Source organism: Rhinolophus sinicus, linkage group LG03 (genome assembly GCF_036562045.2).
Source record: "Rhinolophus sinicus isolate RSC01 linkage group LG03, ASM3656204v1, whole genome shotgun sequence".
In the NCBI taxonomy this organism is placed as follows: Eukaryota; Metazoa; Chordata; class Mammalia; order Chiroptera; family Rhinolophidae; genus Rhinolophus; species Rhinolophus sinicus.
The window spans coordinates 89,377,824-89,399,015 of record NC_133753.1 but is presented as its reverse complement, the minus strand read 5'-3'; the positions used below and the strand labels follow the sequence as shown (position 1 = coordinate 89,399,015).

The 21,192-nt window shown below is 36.1% G+C and overlaps 1 long non-coding RNA gene and 1 other non-coding gene across 2 annotated transcripts in view; one reads left to right on the top strand and one right to left on the bottom strand.

Moving 5' to 3' along the window:
* Window positions 1-21,192, top strand: part of LOC141570378 (uncharacterized) — a 425,177-nt gene that overhangs the window by 61,816 nt on the left and 342,169 nt on the right. The window lies entirely within an intron of this gene.
* On the bottom strand, window positions 2,728-2,835 carry LOC141570843 (U6 spliceosomal RNA). The gene has a single exon (XR_012495292.1). It is a non-coding gene; the product is annotated as a U6 spliceosomal RNA (small nuclear RNA).

Here is a 21,192-nt window from a genome sequence, read left to right as displayed (position 1 = left end):
AGAGTTCACATTTTGTCAACAAAAAGCCGGTGAACTGGAGGTTTTACTATCTCTGGGTATTGTTAAAACACCAATTGCCCCACTTGATTCTCACTTGCTAACTGTTCATGGCACTAAATTCTATTTCCATTGATGTTCATATAGCATCATTCCCTTTAGAAGAGGTTCTGTGAGAAGGATTAACTTAGTTTGTTTCTCTACTGCTAACCTACATCTTCATAAGCCATAAAAGCCTCATCTAACATCACCTTGGTTGAACACTTTCTGTGGTTGAAACATAATTTGAAGTTGAATTGCGTTTTCCTGTAGAGGACGGTGGCTGAGCTCAGCCTCTGAAGTCCCAGTACCTGTTTTCAAATCCTGATGCCTACTGTGTGTGCTTGAATGTTTTATGTGAATTTTCTAAGTCTCTGTTTTTACTCAGTAAAATGGTGATACAAATATTACATACCCCATAGGGTGGTTATGTTAAACAAAAATTATTCTGACACTTTATTCAAGACTATTGCTTTAGGGGTCATGACTATCACAGTAGGGCAGAGAGGCTGTATTCAAGATTGAATACAGCAAAGGCAGCTGGGGATTTATAGCCAAAGAGTAGAGTGAGGTGGTCAGTAGGTGGAAAATTACTAACAGGAGATCTCAGTGGTAAGGGGATTCTGGCTAAACTGGCCTAACAAGATTCTTGCTAAAGGTAGGCCAAGGACTTAGTTATCAAAGGTAGGGGATGAGGAACTTGATCAGATATCAAGGGTAGGGGTGATTCTTGCTACTCTGATTTAGGAGGATTCTTTCAGACAGGACAGGGGCCAATGTCAAGGCATAGTCCAGAAGAGGGCTCAGAGGACGCTGAATTAAATGAATTCAAGGAGAGTCTTTGTCAGTTGTGAGGCTTGAATTAAATAATTCCTGTAACAGCATTGGGTCAGTCCCTACCTAGCACATGATAAGGCTAATTACATGTAAACTCATTATTATTATTAAAATGAACAATAATTACTTCTCCCTACCATCTCATCAGTGTATATAAATTGGAGAATTTTTTCATATCAAAATCTGGAGCAAATGCCATTCAGGTATCTTCCTGAATTTATCAGGAGAAATATTTCCTTTAGGGTTTTTTGCCCACCCTTGGCTCCCCTGATAGGATGGCGTGATGGGAGACAGGCTCCGTGATGACTTGGCATTTGAGAACTCTTTCTGAAAACCAGGGTGTGAGCTGGACTTTCATCTGCTGAGGAAAAATACCAAAAATCAAATCTTGAAAGAGAGTGCAAAAGTCAAAGCAGAAACACGTCTAAAGTTGTCTCAGTTGTAGGATGAAACTGAGGTGAAATAATAGGAACTGATGTGTAAGATTGGATTGGGATTAGAGGACCAGTAGACCAGAGAAAGTACAGTGGTAAATGTCGAAAATATCTAAATTTCAGAGCCAGCAGGTCTTGGGATATGGTTTTAATATATTCAGATAGAACAAATGCAGTTTAGGCTAGATCTATTTAAATACCAGATAAAAGGGCAGATGCTCCCCAATTATGTGGGAGCTGAAAACATATAAATAAACTTTGAGTCTGGGGTGCTGAAATTCAAAGGACATGATGGATTACCTTTTAAAATCAGATTATTTGTTTTGTTTTACTATTGAGTTGTATGAATTCCTTACATGTTTTAAATATTAGCTCCCTATCAGATGTATTGTTTGCAACTATCTTCTCCCATTTTGTTGGTTGCCTTTTTGTTTTGCTGATTGTTTCTTTTGCTGTACAGAAGCTTCTTAGTTTGATATAGTCCCACTTGTTTATTTTGGTTCTGTTGCCTATGCTTTTGGTATCATGTCCAAAAAAATCGTTGCCAAGAACAATGTCAAGGAATTTTTCCCATATATTTTCTTCTAAGAGTTTCACAGTTTCAGGTCTTACATTTAAGTCTTTAATCCATTTCAATTTAGTTTTTGTGGTTGGTGTAAGATAGGGGGTACAATCATATTTTTTTGTATGTTAATATTCAGTTTTGCCAGCACTATTTATTGGATTTATCCTTTTCCATTGATGTTAGCTGTGGGATTGACATATGAGTATGGCTTTTATTATGTTGACATATGTTCCTTCTATACCTACTTTGTTGGGAGTTTTTATCATAAAAGGATGTTAAATTTTGTCAAATGTTTTTTCTGCATCTATTGAGGTGATCATATGATTTAATCTTTCATTTTATTAATGTGATTTATCATATTTATTGATTTGTAAATGTTGAATCATCCTTGAATTCTAGGGATAAATCCCACTTGGTCATGGTATATAATCCTTTTAATGTGCCATTGAATTCAGTTTGCTAGTATATTGTTGAGGATTTCACATTTTTGTTCATTAGGCATATTCTTCACCTGTAGTTTTCTTTTCTTGTAGTGTCCTTCTTGGCTTTGGTATCAGGGTTATGTTGGCCTTGTAGAATGAGTTTGGAAGTGTTCCCTCATCTTTAATTTTTTTGAAGAGTTTGAGAAGCATTGGTATCTATTCTTTAAATGTTTGGTAGAATTCACCAGTGAAACCACCTGGTTCTTGGTTTATCTTTGTTCAGAGTGTTTTTACTTTTTATTTTTATTTTATTGGATATATTTAAAATGCAGCATTGTGTAAATTTAAGGTGTACAACATGTTACTTTGATACTTTTACATATTGTGATACAATTGCTATTGTAGTGATGTTTATCACAATGCATAAACACATCACATTGCAGAACACTTCACGAATTTGCCTGTCATCGCGGTGCAGGGGCCTGGTGAATCTTCTCTGTATCATTCCAATTTTAGTATACGTGCTTGCTGACGCGAGCACAAGGAGGTTTTTGTTACAGCTTCAATATCCTTTCTTGTTTTGCTCAGTTTAGATTTTCTATTTCTTCATAATTCAGTCTTAGAAGGTTGTATATTTCTTGGAATTTATCCATTTCTTCAAGGTTATCCAATTTGTTGGCCTATAATTATTCACAGTAGTAGTCTCTTATGATCCTTGATATTTCTTCGTATTAGTTGTGATATCTCCTCTTTGATTTATGATATTATTTGGATTTTCTCACTTTTTCCTTAGTCTAGCTAAAGGTTTGTTAATACTTTTTATCTTTTAAAGAAAGCCAGCTCTTACTTTTGTTACTCTTTTCTATTGTTTTTCTCATCTCTGTTTCATTTATTTCTGTTTGGATCTTTGTTTCCTTCCTTCTGCTAACGTTGGGATTAGTTTGTTCTTTTTGTAGTTTTCTGAGGTGTAAAGTTAGATTGTTTATTTGAGCTATTTCTTTTTTATAAAAGTAGGTGTTAATTGCTAAAACGTCTCTCCTAGAACTGTTTTTGCTGCATCTCATGTTTTGGTATGTTGTGTTTCCATTTTTGCATGTTTCAAGATTTGTTTGTATTTTGATTTCTTCTTTGATCCATTGGTTGTTCAGGAGTATATTCTTTAAATTTACATATTTTTGAATTGTCTAGTTTTCTTCCTGTTATTATTTCTACTTTCATACTGTTATGATCAGAAAAGGTATTTGATACGATTTCAGTCTTTTTATATTTGCCAAGACTTGTTTTGTGACCTAAGATATGATCTATTTTGGAGAATGTTCCACATGCACTTCAGAAAAATGTGTATTGTTTTGCTGTTGATTGGAATGCTCTGTATATATCCGTTAGGTCCATTTGGTGTCAAGTGTACTTCACGTCTAATTTTTCCTTATTGATTTTTCTGGCTGAATAATTTATTGTTGAAAGTGAGGTATTGAAGTTGCTACTATTATTATATTGTTGTCTATTTCTCTCTTAGATTTGTTAGTGTTTGTTTAATATGTTTAGGTGCTCCAACGTTGGGTGCATATGTATTTACATTGTTATATTGTTTTGATGACTTGATCTTTGTATTATATAATCATTTTCTTTGTCTCTTGTTATAGTTTTGGACTGAAAGTCTATTTTGTCTGATTATAATTATAGCTAACCCCATTTTCTTTTGACTTCCATTGGCATGGAATATCTTTTTTGTCCTTCACTTTGAGCTTATGGATATTCATCAGGCTGAATGAGTCACTTATAGGCAGCATATAGTTGGAAATTTTTTTTATCCATTCAATAGCTACTCTATGTCATTCAGTGTGAGAATTTAATCCACTTACATTTAAAGTAATTATTGATAGGCAATGAAACTGAAGGTCCTTATGACTTTGACTAAATTTCATTTCAAATCCTATCTCTAGAAATCCTCTCTCTCTCTCTCTCAGGTATATATATACACCCTGCAGAGACCCGGTCTTTCTCCCAGGTAATCAGCAGCCCCCGAGGTAGCAGAAGACCGTAGCCCAGACCTGACTAATGGTAACAAGTTCTAGACCTCTGGCAGGCAAAAGATAACATCTTGGTGTAAGTTATGTTTCAGCTTCTGAGCCCTAATGTGGAATGACCTCCTTGCTACTTTCCCATTAGACCAGACAGAGGGATGCCAGAACAGACCTCAAAACTGTCCTCAAGATCTGCAGAAATGATTTATCACCCTTAACTCCCCTTATACCAATCAGATCCCAGTATGACCCTGAATCCCATAACCCATGGTGTCTTGTGATTTTGCCCTATGTAATCTATAACCTACATGCCACATGGGAGTAGAGTCTTAAACATTAGCTCCCTGTCTCCGGATTGGCCAATTCAATATTAAACAATTTTTCTTTCTTTTTTTTTTTTTATGATTGCATTATATTTTATTGTATATATGTACAACATCTTCTTTATACAATCACCTATTTTTTAAAAACTTTATTGGGGTGACAATTGTTAGTAAAATTACATAGATTTCAGGTGTACAATTCTGTATTACATCATCTATAAATCCCATTGTGTGTTCACCACCCAGAGTCAGTTCTCCTTCCATCATCATATATTAGATCCCCCTTACCCTCATCTCCCACCCACCTCCCCCCTTACTATTTTTCTTTCTATATTGCAAAGTCTCGCTCATACATTTCTTTGGGCCTGTGCATACAGGCATACAAAACCTTGGTAATAGTAAGGACTTATGAATACCATGTTATTAATTGTTTTCTGGCCATTTTGTAGTTCCCTTTTTCCTTTCACCTTTTCTTTCTGTATTCCTTTGTGAATTGATGATTTTCTTTAGTAGTATTCTTTGATTTCCTTCTCTTTATCTTTTGTGTATCTACTGTGTGTTTGTGTTTTGTGGTTACTGTGAGGCTTACATAAAACACAAATAACAGTCCATTTTTAAGTTGATAACCTAGATTGCATACAACTCTACTCCTCCCTCCCTTATTTATGTGCTGTCATAATTTACATCTTTTTATATTGTTATATTATTAACAAATTATTGTAGTTCTAGTTATTTTTAATACTTTTGTCCTTTAACCTTTATACTAGCAGTAAGTGATTAACATACCACCATATTACACTATTTGGCTATTCTGAATTTGACTATATTCTTAACCCTTAGCAGTGTGTTTTATTTTCATATGTATTCATGTTACTAATTAGCATCATTTTATTTCAGCTAGAAGAACTTCTTTCAGCATTTCTTATAAGGCAGGTCCAGTGGCGATTAACTCCTTTAGCTGTTGTTGATCTGGGAAAGACTTGATCTCTCCTTTATTTCTGAAGGACAACATTGCCAGATAGGTAATTAGTTGGCAGGTTTTTCTTCTTTCAGCACTGTCTTTATATCTTATCATTCTCTCCTTGCTTGCAAGGTTTATGCTGAGAATTCCACTTGTAGCCTTATGAGAGCCCACTTGAATCTGAGAAATTTTTTTCTTCCCTTGCCACTTTAAAAATTTTCTTTGATTTTAGAGTTTTACTGTAATGTGTCTCAGAGAGACTCTCTTTAAGTTTGTTTGGTGAGTTATGAGCTTTATGAACTTGGATATCCAAATTTCTTCTCAGATTTGGGAAGTTCTCAGCCATTATTTTTTAAAATAATCTTTCTGTCCCATTTCTCCCTCCCTGCTCCTTCTGGGACTCCAATAATTCATATATTGGTTCTGTTAATGGTCCCACATAGCTCACATAGGCTTTCATAATTCTTTCTTTTTATTCTTTTAAATTTGTTTTCCTCTGACTGGATAATTTCAAATGACCTGTCTTCCACTTCACAGATTCTTTCTTCTGTTTAGATGAAGTTTGATGTTGATTCTCTTTATTGTAGTTTTAATTTCATTCATTGTATTCTTCACCTCCAGAGTTTGTTTTTCTTTTTAAAATGATTTTATCTCTCTATTAAGTTTCTAACTTTATGTATTGTTTTCCTAATTTAGTTGAATTGTTTTCTGTGTTTTCTTGTAACTTATGAAGCTTCCTTAAAACAACTGCTTTGAATTCTTTATTTGGCAAACCACAGATCTACTTTTATTTGGAAAATTATATTTTTTTGGTGGGGTCATGTTTCTTTGATTTTTGTTATGTTCCTTGAAGTCTTGTATTGCTGTCTTTGCATTTGAAGAAGTCACCTCATCTAGTTTTTACTGAACTCTTCAATGTGTTCAATCTCAGATTCTTTTTCTTTTTCCTCCAACTTCTCTGCTTGACTCTTAGACTTCCACAAAGGTACTCTTGTCCATAGGTGATTGTCAAAATCATTGTTCTTTATGGGGAAGATGAGAGAAAACTCCAATTTTGTCATTTTGCTGACATCACTCTCTGAGGTACTTTGTTTTAATATCCCATTTCTTGTGGCTCTAGCTCTTGTCATAACAAATCTGAAAAATATGCCTTCCAGAAATGCCAGTCCTTCCTTAATTGCAAGCATTCCCTAACTATCAGAAAGTAAATTTTAATAATAAGCAGAGAGTATTATCTTATTCCATTAATGACAACTATCCATTTCTTCCCTTTAGTATCTATTCTGATGTTTTCTTACCTGTATCTCTGCTTCAGGTGATGCCTTCAGATCGCATAGGTCTCTCTTTTGCTGCTGCACTCAGCTTGTGTGTCCACTTTCTGTATTCACTGTTCTTTTCTGATGTGAGACACCTGTGTCCTAGTCTGTCCTCACCTAGATTCTCTGGCTTTTAAAAGGAAGGCACCTATATTTTCTATTCTGTATCCATGTAGAAATATTTTACGCATTTTTGCAGTGTTTTATAGATACATGTATATGTTATCTATATCTATATCTACATAAAACAGCACATATAAGTGCATAGCTCACTGAATTTGCATAAACTAAACGTATCCATTCAATGAGCATGTAGTTAAAAACACACACATTATTACCAGCCCCCAGAAATGTCTCTCATCTTAGTGACTAATTATCCCTATCACTGTTGCCTAAACCGAAGGTAACCATATCCTACCTTCTAACAGCACGCTTTAGTTTTGCTGTTTTTGTACTTTATAAAAATGTAATTATACAGCATATATTCTTTTAGGATTGCTTCTTTTGCTTATCAAGTTCTTGAGATTCATCTGTGTTGTTGAATAGTAGAGTGTTCATTCTTACTGCTCTCTGAATTCCTTTGTATGACTTTATTATTTTATTCATTCAGTGGTCATAGCAAATTTGGCATTTCCATATTATCACTATTTTGAATAATGCTGCTTATTTAAAAAAAGAATTTAAAGCTTTTGCTATTCAAGTTGGGGAGTATATTCAGAAAGTGACAGAGTTGCTATTATAAGTTGTCTTATTGGTAGCCTCAGGAAACAAAACATTATTCACTGTTCTACCTTCACAGTATAATCCACCTACATGTAGTATTTTAATACTGTGGAAAATAGTGATTTGGACGTACCCTGTGCAAGATTTCCTTTGGATTTCTTGCCATTCACTATTACTCAGAGTGTTTAGTGGTGTTCATCAGAAGATGGTTCTTGACAGGCAATCAATCAATAATTTGTTATATTACGAAGAACAGGGAGTAGACATTGGTTTCAAATGGGAGTCAGAACTTTAACTGGTTACACAAATGTCTTGACAAATTTCAGTTGAGATAACGTAGGAGATAAAGGGGAGCAAGGAAGATATTTTAATATTCAAAATCCATTTTTTAAAAACATGTGAAAATTTACTATTTAATTAATCTTTATTCTAAGTTCTTCCCATGGGCTCTGCCAAGGGTATTGTGATAGATCACACATAAAGGTTACACACGCTATAAGATTTTGAAGAGAATTCTGCATTATTGAGCCATGTTCAGTCATGCATGTCTGCATGCTGAACACAGGTTATCAATGATTAATGGACAACATGCTTGAACAATGTTCTTCTACTTGAGCTAATGAACTAAATAGTTTATTTCATGCCTCGTTTCCACAAATAAATGGCTGTAATACACAAAGCAATAATTCTTGATTTCTTTACAGTGCATTTTCTTGTCTATAATGAATATATACATTTTAAAAAATCAAATTTAATCAGGCATTGCATTGTGATTTTATATTTTGGATAGATTATAAAATGTTGCTGAATTCAAAATGTTTACACTGAAAGGAAAAGAGTTGCTAAGATTAAGCAACAACTTAAATGAACACAATGAAGAGCTTTAAAAAAACATAATAGGTTTTTCTTTTATTTTCATTTCAATTACTTCTCGTGTAAAATTATAATTATTCTATAGGCTTATACAAGTTTATTAACAAACATCATTATTTTCTTAAACATTTTGGTATGTTTCTGTATAGCAGAATTAAGATTTAGCTTCCTATATCTAATATTCACATCTTTACTTGGGTTTTGTTTGCTTATCTTTCATAAATTCTTGTATAGCCTTTATGTTGAACAAGAATAATCTGTGTTTTGGAATCCTCAGGCCACTTTATTTCTGACTTCTTTTGTCTTAACTACTCTTTAAATCTAAACTATGAAGTTAATTGTTCACCCTCCCCCCAGTGAAAACTGGGGCAGACCTTTGACATCTCCAGTCTCTTAGGTAATATGAAATTTTAACAGTCACTGAATGCCGCAAATAGTCTCAATTTAGCGTTGGTGATTTTCTGTTCTTCATAATAATTAAATATCTAAACTTGCTTTCAAATTGAGGCTTCTCCTGATTGCATTTCTACTCCTCCTTACTCATTTTACAAATCCAGTTTATGGTCCTTCAGGAAGGGTGAAAGAAGAGTAGGTGTGTTCTCTTTTATTGGCATTGTTATCTTGGCCTGGTTCTCTTGGGCTCAATAGATGTTTAAAAGTGTGTCTGTTTCTTGTAGGTGATAGGGGTATTTCACCTGAGACATATTCCTTAAAGAGGACAATGTATCTAATTGACACCTCTTTATTTACTTCTTTTTCAGCCCCAAGTAATCTAGAAGTAACTGTAGATTCTTTCTACTGTGATCTATTTTGCTCTCCAGGTGGTTTTTTTGAACAGGGTCAAAAAACAACTGAAGTCTAGCTCCTTTTCCCTGGTTTGTAAAGAGAAATGGTTATGCATTCTCTGGGAGGGCAAGTCATATGCAACTCAAAAATAAAGGTCCTCCAATGGCCAAGGACACATATTAACTCCTTTGAGTTACCTCATTGAAATCACTTTATTTAAGATGAAAACTCATTTCCTCCTTGCAGAGAGTGGAATTCATACCATTGTTTCAGGTCTCTTCTTATTTTATTTTTTGTATCTTTTCTTTTTAAGATTATTATTAAAATATAGCTAACATACAATGTTATATTAATTTCAGGTATACACAATAGTTATTCAACATTTATATACCTAAAGAAGTGATCACAATGATAAGTCCAGCAACCATCTGACAGTGTACAACTCTATCAGAATATTATTGACTATGCTCCCCATGCTGTACATTACATCGCCGTGACTTACTTGTTTTGTACCTGGAAATTTGGACCTCTTATTACCCTTCACCTCACCACTTTTTAATTTTTTAATTATAGTTGATAGTCCATATTATTTTATATTAGGTTCTATTGTATAGCAGAGTGGTTAGACATTTATATAATTTAAGAAGTGATCCTCTTGACTAGTCTAGTACCCACCTGGCACTATACATAGCTATTACCATATTATTGACTATATTCTCTATGCTTTACATCCCCAAGACTATTTTGTAACAACCAATTTGTACTTCTTAATCCCTTCCCCTTTTTCACTCACCACCCTTAATCCCCTTTTCATCTGGCAACCATCAAAGTGTTCTCTGTATCTACGAGTTTGTTTCTGTTTTGTTTATTTTGTTCTTTAGATTCCGCATATAAGGGAAGTCACATTGCATCTGTCTTTGTTTGTCTGACATACTCTACTTAGCACAATACGCTCCAGGTCCATTCATGCCACTGCAGATGGCAAGAACCCATTCACTTCCATGGCTGAGCAATATTCCTTTGTGTATATGTATCACTTCCTCTTTATCCATTCATTCATCAACAGGCACCCCGGCTGCCTCCACATTTTGGCCATTGTAAACAATGCACATATGGATGTAAAGCAATGGACATATGGATGTACACTTCCCCTTGAAGTAGCATTTTGGGTTTCTTTATAAATACCCAGAAGTAGGATTACTGGGTCCTTCTTTGTCTCTCATTATAGCCTTTGTTTTAAAGTCTATTTGGTCTGGGATATGGCTACCCCAGATTTTTTTATGTGTTTGTTTGTTTCCATTTCCATAAAATGTCTTCTTCTTTAAATTTCAGTCTGTGTGTGTGTGTCTTTCAATCTGAAGTAAGTCTCTTGTAGGCAGCATATGTAAGAATCATGTTTTCTTATCTATTTAGCCTATCTTTTAATTGCAGCATTTAATCCATTTACATGGAAAGTAATTGCTGATAGATGTGTTTTTATTGCCATTTTATTCATATTTTTTATCTTTTTTTTTTTTTTTCATCTTAAAGAAGTCTTTTTAGGTTCCTTGCAATACTGATTTATTGGTGATGAACTCCTTTATCTTTTTCTTATCTGGGAATCTCTTTAGCTCTCCTTTGATTCTAAATGATAGCTTTTCTGGGTATGGTGATCTTGGTTGTAGGTTCTTGCTTTTTATCACTTTTGATATTTTTCTGTCAGTACCTTCTGACCTCCTAAATTTCTATTGAGAAATCAGCTTACAATCTTATGGGTGCTCCTTTGTAGGTAACTAACTGCTTTTCTCTTGCTGTGTTAGGATTCTTTTTTTGTCTTTAACCTTTGGTATTTTAATTATGGTGTGTTTTGGTGTGGGTCTCCTTGGGTTTATCTTGTTTGGGACTCTCTGTGCTTCCTGGGTTTGCTTGTCTATTTTCTTTGCCAGATTAGGAAAATTGTCTGTCATTATTTCTTCAGATAGGTTTTCAATTCCTTGTTCTCTCTCTTCTCCTTCTGGTACTCCTATCATGCAAATGTTGGTAACCTTGATGTTGTCCCAGAGGCCCCTTACATTCTCCTCATTTTTTTTCTTTATTCTGTTCTGTTTGGGGTGTTTTCTGCTACCTTACCTTCTAAATCATTGATTCTTTCCTCTGCTTCATCTAACCTACTATTGATTACCTCTAATGTATTCATCGTTTAAGTTATTGTATTCTTTATTTCTGACTGGTTCTTTTTTATGTTTTCTAGCTCTTTTGTGTGTGTGTGTTTCTAATCTCTTTATTGAAGTTCTCCCTGAGATCATTGAACATCCTTGTAACAAGTGTTTGAAACTCTGCATCTGGTAGATTGCTTGTCTGCATTTTATTTAGTTCTTTTACTGGAGCTTTGTTCTGTTCTTTTATTTGGGACATGTTTCTTTATGTCCACATTTTGGCCTGCCTCCCTGTGTTTGTTTCTATGTATTAGATAGGGCTGTTATGTGTCCTGGTCTTAGTAGAGTGGGCTTATGTAGTAGCTGTGCTGTGGGGCTCAGTGGCCATCTATCTGGTCACCAGAGCCAGGTGCTGCAGGTATGTTGCTTGTGTGGGTTGTGTGTGTCCTCCTGCTGTAGTTAAGCCTTGGTTGCTATTTGCACATCAATGGGAAGGATTGATCTTTGGGCTGACTTGTTGTGAGGACTGGCCACAACTATAGTAGAGGAGCTGGGCTGACCCTACAGAGCAGAATTTGCTTTAGCAGGGTTCTGATGCCTGCCCAGTTTTCCCTTTCGTTATGTTATCCTAGGAGGTAGCTGGGTGATGCTCTGGCTCAATCTGAAGCTGGCTTCCAGGCTTGCCAGTATCCAAGGCCTCCTGGGAGGGCCCTGTTGCAAGGCGAAATCAGCCATAGCCTGTGCCCTGCCTGGGGACACCTGGCATGAACTACCAAGCAATCCACTGATGGCCACCACCACCACCTGTACTGGTCTTGAACATGTCTCAGGTAGCCCAGCTGTGAACCGAGACTGGCTGTGGCTACGGCCGGGCTTAGAGCTACTTAGCAAGAATTACTGGGCATGCCAAAGCCAGATGCTGCTTGTCTGGGTTTTATGAACCTTTGGGAAATTTTAGGAAAGTCTATCGCATGAGCCAAGACAGGTTGTTGATACAAAAAAGGCCACTTGAAGTGTCTTGGGTGTACCTGAAAGTTGGATGGGGCAGGATCTCTGGGAATCACTTAGCGCAGGGCAAATTACTGCAGTTAGCCAGGTTGATGGAGACTCAGATATATTGGCCGCCTTTATCTGCATGCTGGAAAAGGGGGAAGGCTCAAAGAAACAATGGCTTCTGCGAGCTCCTCTGTTTGGGAGAAAGCTGCCCCTCTAGCCCTCTCCCTGAAGTCAGACAACTCAGTTCCTTTCTGCTGCCTTTCAAGCTGCCACCCCAGTGCTGGAACTCAGAGCAAGTAAGTCCATCAGCAAGTAAGTCCATGGACCGTAATGGTTGTTGTGTAGTTTAGTTGTAATTTTGATGTGGTTTTATGAGGAAGTGAGCACAGAGTTTACCTATTTTATCCTCTTGACCAGAAATCCCTCTTTAGCTCTCTATAAAGAAATGCTTTCTTCCATATCCTTCAAGTCTAAATCCTTTTATACCCTCAATATGAATGAGGGGTTTGAGAGCAGTGAAATTGTTTGTAAATCATGTGTATGATCCACCATCTTTTTGGGATTTGTTATTTCTTATTTCTTATTAACTCAGCCAAAAATTCTTTTTAGTATATCTTGTTACACTTATTTTCATAACATCTTTGGTAAAGCGTAGAAGGTACTAAACATAAAGATGAAAACGATTCACATATTCTGTGACATAGGTTTGATTCAAAGTTGGTTAAGTTTTTCATCTGTAAGGGAGTAAGACTTCTGCTTCTGACATGATGGAGTAACAGGTACCAGATTTACCATTTTGACATAAACAACAAAAAACCCAGATGAAATACATAAAACAATTGTTTTCAGACGTTGAACAATAGGCAACACAGGACAGTGACTCCTGAGAGAAGGGAAAAAACAAGGTGAACTCTACAGTGACCTTTGTGAACTGTCTTGAGAGGTTTCCAGCATGCAGGAAAAGCTGAAATAATTTATCATGAGGACATGAGCATTACAAAATTGTTAAAGGAAGTCCTTCAGGCAGGACAGTGATATCAGATGGAAATATGGATCTAAAGAGAGGACTAAAGGGCACCAGAAATTGTAAGTACAGCAGAATTGAAAGTCGTTTCTAAAGTGTCCACTTAAACAGGTACATACTAATTAACAAAGAAGGAAAAAATTATATTAAAAATTCTTTTGTAAAACTGCCAGATTGTATTGTGCCGAAGTGGCCACAAGATCCAACCCAAACTGAATGTCTACAGAGTCTTTTAAGACTATTCACGTCTACCTGGAAGAACAAGATCAAAAGTAATGAAGTCTTTGAATTGAGATATTCATTACTTTTCAGCTGTGTTCTACATCTTTAAGAGCAAAAAAACACAGGAAAAATCTACTTTTTGCATACTTTGAATACTTTGGTCAAGCATAGTGAATATTGCAAAAGTACGTTAAATATTTTAAATGACACTCAGCCTTAGGTAAAGTGTCTTTCCTATAGGCAGCTGGGAGGCAAGTGGAGTCAATTACTTTGTCTGGAAGGCAGATTGGAAAGATGGAGTTAATCTCTTTGGTCTGGGACTCAGTATTGCGTGGAGGGAGAAGGATTTAATGCAGGTGGACATTAGGGTTGCTCAGTGTGGATAGGGCTTCTGGGAGCCTTCCAGAAACATGTGTTCTCTTCCATAATGCAACAAAGCCAGTAACATCATCCTTGAAACACTAAAATTTCAGATGATCATGTAAATCAAAGAATTTTCCTTTCCAGTATACTTTAAGTTATATTTATATTGGAGGAAAATATAAACTCTTTAGATCTTGTATACATTAATGACTATAACTGTTTTCTTTTTTTTTAATTTATTTTTTAAATTTATTGGGGTGACAATTGTTAGTAAAATTACATAGATTTCAGGTGTACAATTCTGTATTACATCATCTATAAATCCCATTGTGTGTTCACCACCCAGAGTCAGTTCTCCTTCCATCACCATATATTTGATCCCCCTTACCCTCATCTCCCACCCCCCAGCCCCCTTACCCTCTGGTTAACTGTTTTCTAATATACAAATTTTTCAGTTGTATGATATTTCACCATAACAACTTACAAGTTTCCTAGACACTAGAAAAAGGCTCAGGAATCCAGGAAAATACTTCATGGAACTTAATTTCAAGAATCTTGCCTCCTGTGTGTTTAAAATTGTTCTAAACATTGCTTATGTTAGACTGTCAGAGAGCACCACTGATAATGTCTCACTAATACTGCTTTTGGAAAATTAGGAATTTCAAAACTAGAAATAGTTTAAAACTAAGCAGTAGGCATTAAAAAGGAAAATTTGAAAACTTATTTGAATTGAGGTTATTTTGAATTACTGAATTCTTATGCAATCACAACATTATGACAGCACCACTATTTGTTTCTTTCTCTCACTAATACGTAATAACCTGGACAGCAGGACACCTTACCCATCCTTACATTTCTAGCATCTCTGTATTGTTTTTCAGTGAATAACTTAAAAAAAAGATCTTTTGTAAAGACGAATTGTTTAGACTTTGATCTTATCTTTCATAGAGTCTCTATCAGTGGCATCATTTGGGAATGAGATGAATGATTGACAGTGACATATTTAGAAACTCTTATGACATAAATGTTATGGAGTAACTGACATGTACAAAAAGCTGAGGTCCTGTGAATGATGTAGGAGGTTTTATTAAACAATGTGATGCTGAGGGAAGCAGCAGAATCAGTTCACCAAGCTGGTACAATATACAGACACTCAGTATTTAGACATAACCCCTTCCTTTGAAAGCATTGGAATAGACATATGAAACTGACATGTTGAAATACAAACTCAACATGCTTAAAGTCATTGACTGACTGATTTCTAGACGTCTCTATGATATTAATGATACAAGTAATAAATGAAAGTGTTTCCCCAATTATAGTGCGAAATTTTTTCCTAGTCATGACAATTTTACATGAAATGTTAAAATTGTTGAGCTCTTTTTATCACTGTAACTCTTATGCGATTAAAGAAAATTCTTCTTCACATAAATGTCTTATTTCAGCCATCATTCAATTTGGGAGTAAAATGATACGTGTTTAAATGGTTATAAAGTGTATAATCTGTGACCATCTTTATTATACTGAGTAGACTAAGTATGCATTATTCAGAAAAGGGTAAGGACACTTGAGCATTAATTTTTTTTTGTCCCTGAAAAGAGCTTCACACAGTCCTCTCTCCTGCAGCTATAAAACTGAAAACATAAAGTTAGTATAGCCTTTATAACAATGGGGATTTGTTTACTTGCCTGGATAAGGGATCAGCAAATGATACACATGTCTCTGCCATTTTTTAAATTCATTATTGATATTTTAATTAATTTTGAATGTTATTGTGTTGGATGTTCTGGTCTCTGGAGTCAGCGTACTGCACCCTGATGAAAAGAAGGGATTTTTTGAAAATCATGGCATCACTGGTTTACCTACCTGAATTATAATCACTGATCTGTGAACAATAGAAATATTTCTAATTATTGATAAATGTTTGTGTAGTAGACAAATATCCAAAAAGCAAAACAATGAGTTGAGAAGAAATCCTCTGAACAAGACTTTTAGCAATAGAGCTTTTTCTTTCTTTTTTTTTTTTAATTTGCAATTTTGTTTAGGGGAAAACTGGACTTTTTTACATACCATGGAATTGGATTGGTTCTTTGGCTTTTGTGCTCATAAATTTACATCTCACCCACTTTGCTTGTCCATTCTCCCCAAATGTACTCATTTATGTTGGTTACCATAGAAACCAGAAGTGAAGTGCTCCATTTGTATGTAATTCTTTGCACATATTCCCTCCCCTTTTTTGCTTTTCAAGTCAGCTAAATTGCTTTGTGTGGCATTTTATGTAGAATAACCTCTGTTTGCTTTAAGTTTTTCACAAAACAAAGCTTCATAACTTCAAATGTGTTACTTTTATATTAACTAAATCATAATTTTGACTTGTGAATTTTGTTGAAAAATGACTGACTAAATAAAACAGAGGTATTTTCTATATAAAAGAGCACACACACTTTAAAGATGAAATTGAGTAGGCAAATGAAGACATCTGTAGATTGCTTTAGAAAAGCTTTAAATGCTACTTTGCAATACCGAAAAAGAAAAGTTTTTAAAGAATTTGCATATTCTAAGTGTGACTATTTTGGCAAGCATTACCATTAGCTACACAGGAAGCAGTTGTTGAGTAACTATTCTGAAACTAGCTTCGTGCTTGGTCAAGGGAATTCAGACTTGGAAGAGGGAGTCATTGTGTCCAGGTGTTTACAGATGAGTTTGAACACAGAGTCCATAGGTAGAATGGAAGCAGTGGAATTTAAATTTTTTTAAGCCAGGTCACTTGAGAAATAATGCAGAATATGAGTGCTGCCAATGTAAGCACACAGTGCCAAGTTCATGAACTTAATTGTCTGGTCTTGTATGTGTGCATTTCATACGATTAAACACATGAATGAGCCACTATTGTCCCTTCTATGAGGTTAGTCACATAGCTCCTATGAAAGATGTCCATCTCACCACTGTTTTTTTATTGCTCTGTCAGTTTTCATTCCAGATTATTTACCTTTCCTGTGTAATTCTCCCAATAATCTTAAGGGAGGGTAGAATATAGAGCTAAAAGAGAATGTTGGCTCTGTATCCAGGAAACCAGAATTTAGCCCTCTTTCACTCTCTGTGGGTCTGTGTGCCCTTGAGCAAGTCACTTACTTCATTTTGCTTCATTGTTCAAATCAGTAAAGTAAGAGACTAGATGAGGATTCTTTTAAGAGCTGTGTCATGCTAGGAAATGAATTCTGATTCTGTTGTCCCAAAAAGTTATTTTCATATACTATTAAATTCTAAGCAGTCTGTATATGAAGAATATTTTGAAATTCCCCAGAAGTTCCTTGAAGTTGTACCAGGGGTTTCAGCTGAGTAGGAGGGCAGTGGGCAGGTGTTCTTGGCATGAGTCACCTTGCAGGTTCAATGTATTGACAAGTGTGCAAAATGCCCATATTTTAGGAGCTGTTTCCCAATATGACAGGACCTCTATGAAGCAGCCTTGGATCCAGCCATCTGCTAAGGTAAGTGGTGGTTTAATCAGAATATTGCTCCATCAAAGCGCCTTTTTATTTAGATATGCACATCATCAGCTCAGAATGCATCTACAGTTTCACACATATGATGTGAAAACATCTAAGTGTCTGTACTATATTCTCTCCAAGGCCTCAGTTTAACTTTCTGTTGATATGTTTATTCACTCTGTTATCAATTGCCAAATATTTGGGAGTTATTGGACTAATACTATGTTTTCCTGTCTTCATTTTCATTGTGAATGTAGGTTGTCTGCCAGTTTCACAGTTTTATTATGAGCAACAAATAAGCACGATGTGAAACATTTTGTAAACTGTACAGTGTTATAGAAATATGTATTATTGCTCATAATAAGTGTTTTGGTGTTCTTCCTACCAGAAAACTATTATAATTATAATCATGGTATTTTTACTCTTTGTAAAAGTAAGGTAGTAAGTGGTAAATACCTCTTTCACACCTCTGTGCACGCTTTCTCCAAATTGTTCCTGTTACCATCTGCTGCACAGTGTCCTGAGCCTCTTTGCTGAATGTGGCTTTCAAGTTTTTAATCAAAGTTAAACTTGGTTCCCCCTTGAAGACTTGGCCTCCCTCAGATCTCTCAAGTGGTGGCTGTTTTCCCCTTTGTGTTCTTCATACTGTTGCAGGAAAAGAGGGCTCTTGGCTTCGTGTAGGAAAGTATTCAAATGTGAGCCAGTACAGACATTAAAGTAAAAGTAAGTTCATTCAGCAGAGGGTAAGTAAGAAAAGAAAGGCGATCTCTCAGACAGAGTGGTGGTCTCTAATCGCTAGTGGAAGAGAGATCCCGTCCATCCCGGGCTGGGGTTTATGTGTGTTTTCTGCTTCCATGGAAAATTCATGGAAGCCTCCTTTTCCCCCTTAGCTGAGACATTGCACACCACCCTTCTGCTCTGTAGCATAACTGGCTCTCTGAGAGAATCTGCAAGTAGAGGCATCAGAGGGAGCCTGCAAGGCTGGAGAGGGAGGGGAGACACTCACTCCTCCCTGTCAGTGTCTGCTCTTGCCAGCATTTCCCTAGCAATGTTTCTTCACTTCAGCAGCAGCAGTTCCATCCTGGAGCCACACTTGATACTAGATTGCAGTTTTTTTAATGCTTGCACAACCATCCCCATCCTGACCAGTCAGAGATACCAGCACCACCTGGGCTGTGTCACCTCCTCAGAGATCTGAGTTTTAGGTCCATGCGTCCCTCCTCCAAGCATTGCAGCTTTAGTCACTGTAACCTCTTTCCTTTGCCCCCCAGCTGTGAGGGTGGTAACTATTCCTTGGGATTACTGTCTTCATGATTCCTTGGTATTCACTTTTTGCCTTTTTAATTTTCTAATACATGGTTACTATTTTTTTTATTAGATTCTCTTTGACCCATAACTGGTATGGTTTCTGTCTCCTGGCTGTTTCCTGACCAATACAGAATTGGTAATCTCAGGAAATAGAACCTCATAAATGAGATTTGATGATTGGCCTGGTTGCACTTGAGCTTAAATATAGTGCTGAGTTCTGCGCGAATGTGTAATGGGATGTTAGTAATCCATGGTACGCAGCGTTATCAGGATTTCCAAACTTTCATTTGCTGTTGATTGTGTTGAAGTGTCTAGTAACCAAGTGTATTGGTAGCTGCTGGCCGTTATGGTAGTAATGATGGCTACAAGCATTGTCACACAGGGTGGCTTCCTTTGAAGGCAGGGGAGTACTTACAGAAGAAATTCAAAGTCAGATCTCTAAAATCTCAGCTGAAGTCATTAGTAGAGAACCTGAGAGCCTCTTAAAGGAATCTCTTATTTCTCATAGCTTACTGAAAATCAGGCACAAAATTTCATTGTGTAAGTTTCAGAATTACAACATAACTTGCTGCCTTGCCCAGTCTTCTATGTGATATGAAAGAGAAATGATTGAGCAGGAGTGAAACCTTGAGACTTTCAGTGGGAATATCTGAGTGGATTCATGCTGAATATGAGATACTAAATGGATAGTTCCATGAAAATCAATAAAAATCAGAAGAAAAAAATCATATTTTAATGATCGATAGTAAAAGTATAGTATAGTAGTAAAGTATTTTAATGTTATTAAACATTAAAGAGATCTTTGTGGGACAGTCCAAATGTCACATTGTCTCTGCCCAAAGAGTCACTGGGAATGGGAATGTTTGAGTCTATCAGTACTGAAAAATGGTATCAGTGGGCTGCAGGAACCCCTGACTGAAAGCTCCGTTGTCATTCATGGCGTCTGATGTGCTGCCCCAGCTAATCAGCTTGTCATTGGCTACTGTCCGAATGTCTCCTTGCGTCATTGCTCACAACTACATGTGTCAAGCTCCTAGCCTTGCTGCTGCATTTTGTCACCATCCTACTGTTTTATACCATCTTCTCATTCATTCTGAGTTGCACGGGTAACAGTTTGTACCAGTTGCTTTATGTGTTGATACAAATTAAGACCCTCGCGATGAAATCTTCTGTTGGAATAAATACCCGGTGAGGAGCTGGAATGTGGAGTTTATGGTCAACCTATGAGAGAAGAAGTATAGTGCAATCATTAAATGAGTAGACTTCGGAAACAGAATAGCTTTGCATCCTGCTTCAGGTACCTGCTGAATTTGGGCAAGTTAACTAAACTCACTAAGACTCAGTTCCTTCATCAATAATAATTCGTAGAATTTTATGAGGGTTAAATGAAATAATGCAATACTCAATGTATTAATTTCCTGTTGCTGCTCTAACAAATGACCGCAAACTTAGTGGCTTAAAACAATACAAATTTATACTCTTATGGTACTGGAGGTCAGAAGTCTGAAGTGGGTCTTAAGCTAAAATGAAGGTGTTGGCAGGGCTGTGTTTCTTTTAGAGGTTCTAGGAGATACCCCATTTCATCGCCTTTTCTAACTCCTATAATTCCTTGGCTCATAGCTCCTTCCTCCACCTTGAAAACCAGTACAGTAGTATCTTCAAATCTCTCACTCTTTTGCCTTCCTTTTTCACCCCTAGGGACCCTTGTAATTACATTTGGGCCACCTGTATAGTCTAGGATACTCTCCCCATCCCAAGGTCAACTGATGAACAAGTATAATTCCATCTGTAACCTTCATTCTCTTTTGCTGTGAAAGCTAACATTCACAGGTTCTGAATATTAGGATGTGGATGTCTTTGGGAGGCCATTATCCTGCCTACACTCAGTAAATATGTATTAAATAAATAATGCATATGAAGTGCTTAGCACTGTGCCTGGCCATAATAGAGATATTATTTTTTAATACCATCCCAAGTTCTTCAATAGTTCTTCATTTGAGGTTAATAAAAATTATGATTTTTAATATTATAAAATTATAATTAAAAAGATAGTTTAAAAAGAACACAAGCAATTTCAGCAAATGGTGGCTAGTATATGGATGAATCCATTCTTTGTTGGAAGAGGAGGGCGTTGGTCACCTACCGACTTTCACTGTTGCCCATCTTGTCCACTCTCCTCCTCCAAGTTGTATTAGAATGATCTCACATGGGAAAGTGCCATATCTTTTGAAACTTCTTTTTGTCAGTCACCAAGGCTGTTGGCATTCTTTAGAATTCCACCAGATGTTGTAATATCACTGATATTTACCAAGTTGAATATAAAAGCTAAACGTTGATTTTATGACCTTGCAGAAAA